This window comes from Echinops telfairi, unplaced genomic scaffold (assembly GCF_000313985.2).
Source record: "Echinops telfairi isolate 266 unplaced genomic scaffold, ASM31398v2 ScPeMD7_443;HRSCAF=831, whole genome shotgun sequence".
Classification (NCBI taxonomy): domain Eukaryota; kingdom Metazoa; phylum Chordata; class Mammalia; order Afrosoricida; family Tenrecidae; genus Echinops; species Echinops telfairi.
In genome coordinates, this window is record NW_022104341.1 from 21,282,203 (window position 1) to 21,287,385 (window position 5,183).

A 5,183-nucleotide genomic window follows, 5' to 3' on the forward strand; every position below is an offset into this window, starting at 1 on the left:
GGAGGAAGCTGAGGACGGTTGGTTGTACTGGCCAGTGGGAAATCCGTAGGCTAGCTGCCTCATCACAATTTGGGAACCCTGAAGCTGTGCACCCTGTTTATGTAACATGTTACAGCACAGATGTTGGCTCTGAGAGCAGAAGCCCATACTAACTAAGCTTGAAAATGAGAATAGTAATGAAAACCAGAAAACAGCAATGTTCTCTCTGACAAACGTACACGGAAAGGGTAAGGAGCAGGAAGTTGAAAATCCAGGCAGCCTGGAACTGTTGATCCCAAATTGCAAAATCTTCCTGTAGGATTTCACCCTATTTCTCAATGTACCTTTTTCTGCATTTGCTCAGGCACTATTATTTAAGGAAAGCAAAATGAACTTTATCCATAGACCTCTGATAAGAAAAACACCAGTAACATTCCAAATTCTGTTTGACCGGTGCTACATTCTGTATTTCCAATGAAAGCCATAAAATTTCAGTTTCATGGTAAAGTGCAAGCCATCCCAATGATAAGAAGTTTGCGTTTATGATTTTGCCTTTTCTTTCTTTTTTCTCTCATTGTTACGCATAGCTAGATTCTAAGTTCCATGAAATGGGGGCTGGGAGTAGTGAAATCCATGTAGATCAGATGTTAGCCACGTGTGTTCATACCGTGTTTCCCTGAAAGTAAGACATCCCCCGAAAATAAGACCTACTTACAGTTTTGCCTCTCGCTGAAATATAAGGCATCCCCGTCCCAAAATAAGACCTCCTGAACATAAGGCCTCCCCGATAATAAGGCTCCCCCAAAGCTACCGTAACTCTGGACTCTGGACTGTAGCGGTGGGCGCCACTGCGCAGCCAGAGCAGACAGGAAATGTGAGTAAATGTACCATAGATTATGAGTAAATGTACCATAGATTGTTGTACATGGAAATAATGGTAGTAACAAGGAATTCTTGATACTGTAGAATTCACAGTTTGTCTGGTTATGCTGGTTTGTGATGACAACTACTACCGTACCGTATACAGGTAATAAATTTCCTTTTTTTGTTGTTCAACAATAAATGTGTACTCTATTCTTCTTCGTGGAAAAATAAGATATCCCCTGAAAATAAGACCTAGAGTGTCTGTGAGAGTAAAAGTTAATATAAGAGACTGTCTTATTTTGGGGGAAACAGGGTAAGCACATGGGGCTATACAAATACACTAATTTAACATCAAACATTCTGTTATGCTTTATTTTTAACAAATGATTGTTATTATTTATGTTTAGATGTCATCACTCACCAATAATGTTTTAGACACTATCTATAGAACTACTGTAAGGATATTTCTTCTTGTCAGCGACCTGGAGATATTTGCTATTGATAAGTTTATTCATTTTAATTGCCGTGTTCCCAAGTTTAAATCCAGACAGCTACGCCATATAAAGTCCCATTGCTTATCCTCCTACGCACATCCTGGTCCAAGGTGACTGAAGGGGTCATGTTCTCTAAGTTTAAAATTTGAAAATAGTATTTTGGTAATATGTTTGAATTGTCTTCCACTGTCAAAAGAATAACACTATAGTAACACTCAGCAGACTACCAATTAATGTCAATATCTAATTATATGAGAGAATGGCTACTTAAATAATACTTCACTCAGAACCAGGAGGTTACTGAAGTAATATTTATATACGAAAGGAAATGGTTAACTTTTTTTAAGTATGTCTGTAAAATCAAAGTTTGCTCAGCTTGGTGTCTTCCCAATAAAGCGACTACTAGAGTAGTAAAGAGACGGTTCTTACAGGTTCTGAAAAGCCTTTGGCACCATTAGAAATGTTCAGGTGTTTGGGTTTGCTGACCCTTTGCTTTGGAAGGCTGATTACATCAACAGAAGTATTAGTCTGAGCAGAGTCAAGAATGTTTTTTTATTCCGAAGTGTGAGCAGGGCTGTGGGTGTTGTTTTAACAGGCCCCACTCTGGACTTTGAATTGGATATTGATACTTTCATCAAAGCAGTAGGAATTTGAAATATTCATTAGAATGAAGAAAATAAATTATATCACAATAATCACAACAAGATCAACCCAAACAAAAACCTGTTGCTTTTCATTTCTGTGGCTTGTGATGTATTGAAAATATGGTTATTTATCATATGGAAAATATCAGGTTGTGTTGACTAGTGTGCACTGGTTACTAGTGCCCTCTGCTGGGCAGAATGAGCATCTCAGGCCCCCCTAAGGCTACGGCTAAACTCAAAGTCCCGTCAGAACCATTCCAGATGCTATGATGGTGGAACACACTGCACACATCACCGCGAGAAAGAAGTTTTTCAAGCTGAAGACAAGAAACAGATTCATCCCTACGACGTGGTTCTATTCAGAATAACAACTCATAGGACCCTCGCCTCCGAGAGAGCCCTTCTTTACTTATCCTCCCTGTCTTCTCTCCTCCATTGAAAGAGCGCCTTACTTCAGTTCCTTACATTTACAGTTATTCCATGGGGGCTCTTCCTTCTCCTGTTTCGCTTTTGTTTTCTATCTTAGGCGTTTTATTCAAAACGCTTCTTTAAATAAACATGGATGGCACGAAAGGTTCCGTAATACGTGCATCAATATTACAGTGTCCTATCAAATCTAGGCACTAGCCATGGCCTGGCTCCCCTGAAAAGGCTTCAGTTTATCACAAATGATCAGGGACCTAGAGTGTGGAATCAAAGCCAGGGAAACATTAAAGACCTCCTCCGGGTGGCAAAGCCTTTAAGGCCAGTCCAGACCAGCAGTCCATCAGTAGGAAACACAGCAGTGTAGATGTGCCGGAATCACATGAAAGTTCACCACTATTCACTCCCCCTGAGTCTGGCGATTGAATGGAAGGCTGAAACATTTGTCCTCAACTCAAAGCAAGCTAAACTAAAACCAAAAATCCGGCTTCCAACTTAATCCAAATGTACAAAAAGGGGTTCACAAACTTCAGGGAACCTGATTCAACCTTTCTGATTGTTAAGAACCCTAGAGGAGAAGGTCTTTATAGTTAGCAAACATCTGTACATTGCTTCATCAAAGGAGGTGTGCTGTTGATAAAAGGCCGCCCCCCTTGCCCTGTGTGTCAGGGCCACCAACCCACTGTGCCTTAGAAGTCCTCAAATGTTCTGACAGGGCTCCAAGCGTTTCAGTGGCTAAATTTATACTCTCTCCAGTTAAACTACGATGAACAGTGTCGGTCCCTCCAGCTCCATAGGCAGACAGACAATGCAGGCAATAATATTAAAAGAAACCCCATCGATGTCTAGAGATACAGACATGGAGAAATGCATGATGGCATTGTTCATTTCCCTGATTGATAATATCTCAAAAATATTAGGGATTCTATCAAGGATGCTAACCTAACTCATATTTGCTTTGTACTCTTCTTGGATACCTTTCAAAACACTTGGGAAATGATCCACAGTATCTGCTAATGGCTCTCAAAAGCATCAGCCCCTCCATATCATTTGTCTTCGATAAACAGCTAACACGCCTGAAGCTTCTCCAACATCGCTTACTGCGTTCCTGGGGCTTTGCTCCCCTCGGTGTAGAATCAGCATTTTAAAATGGGGAATGCGTAGGCAATCCGACTACCCTGGTTGTATTCCTCACACTTGGGTCCCTTGCTTTTGTCATATCTGATACTGCTTTTATACGCAGCACTCCGACAGCAAGGGAAAGTCAAAAGAAGAGGAACGCACCAACAGAGACTCACCGTACACGGAGACATTGATATCTGTAGCAAAAGAAACGTTCATTGTACAGATGCCGCAAAGGGCTCCATCGGGGGGAAAATAAAGATGTCATAACCCAATAGGAGTTTTCAGCCCCTTAGCTGTCAATAATTAATAGATTATTTACACTGGCACACACACATTTCCCAGTTCTCAAAATTCTATTTACACTTTGATCCTTTGCTCAGCGGCAAATTGAACATCCTTGTGACCTTCTTCTGCCCAACACCATCGCCCACCGGAGGAGGGGCAGTGTCATCTGATATGTGCATTTATTAGGGCAGCCCGCTCTAGATATTGGAAAAATGACAAATGTCAGTGTTTCCTATAATAAACTGGGGGAGAAGCAGATTGTTCTTCAGGAAAAATCAATTAGCAAACCTTCTTACAATCCTTTTCTTAGGAGCCAAGACTTTTACATCCTATGGTGAAGTGTAGCTCTTAAAAACTGTCTTAGATTAAAATCTTGCAGAATTGATAGCAGGTTCAAAAATAGCTCTCTGCTGGTTCTAGTCATATCAAAGAAATGTTGATGCTAAAGATTCCCTGGGCCTTGCTTCATTGCATGGCAAATAATAGTTTAAAATAATTCAAGTATCAATAATGCCATGATCCTAGAAACCGCTAGATTGTAATAGGAATTACCTATTTAATGAAAATATATTTAAAAGAGAAAAATGAGGACTGTTAACAAAATTATGCCCCCCATAAAATGTATTCTGAAGCCTACGTGTCATGTTATAAAAGTCTCAATGTTACAATAAGCACAAAAAGCAGAGGGGAGGGGGCCTGGGGGGAGCACAGCATGAAACCATGGAATCTTAAAAACCTGTGGTAATCAGTGTGATCATATTTGTTGAGATACACAAGACTGTAGGTGAGGAAAATCATTTTGGAGCTGATGTGCCCTTTGATGTTGATTCAAGTGTGCATATTAAAAGATTTAGATGTGGCACGCCAATATACAGCAAAGATAGAGAGAAGTGGGAAAATACTCACTGTAGCTGCCATGTAAACAAGATGTCAAGAGTTATTTGTGCATTTCCCAGCCCAGGAAGTGGCTGGGCTGATCATGTGTCAACATTTGCATTAATGATAGCACGATTAATAATGAAACTGAGCAGGATGAAGCTCTTGGTGCCACATTACAGGCTGGAATATGTCGCTGGGGGAGGGGCATATTTTACCTCTCTAAAAACAAAGGCAAGAGCCAAGGATGACAAGACTTTGTCTTTAAGCTTTGGCCAAGACGTCAGAGGAGACCAGTCCCCAGAGAGAGCCACGGTCCTTTGAATAGTAAAGTGGAGGAGCAGCAAAAAAAGAGAAAGGCCTTCAAGGAGAGACGGACACGGTGGCTTCCACAGCAGGCTCGGAGCGTAAGAAGCATTGTGAGGATGGAGCAGGAGCAGGCAGTGGTTCCTTCCGTGGGGCAGAGGGTCACGCTGGCTCGGAACAGGCTTGA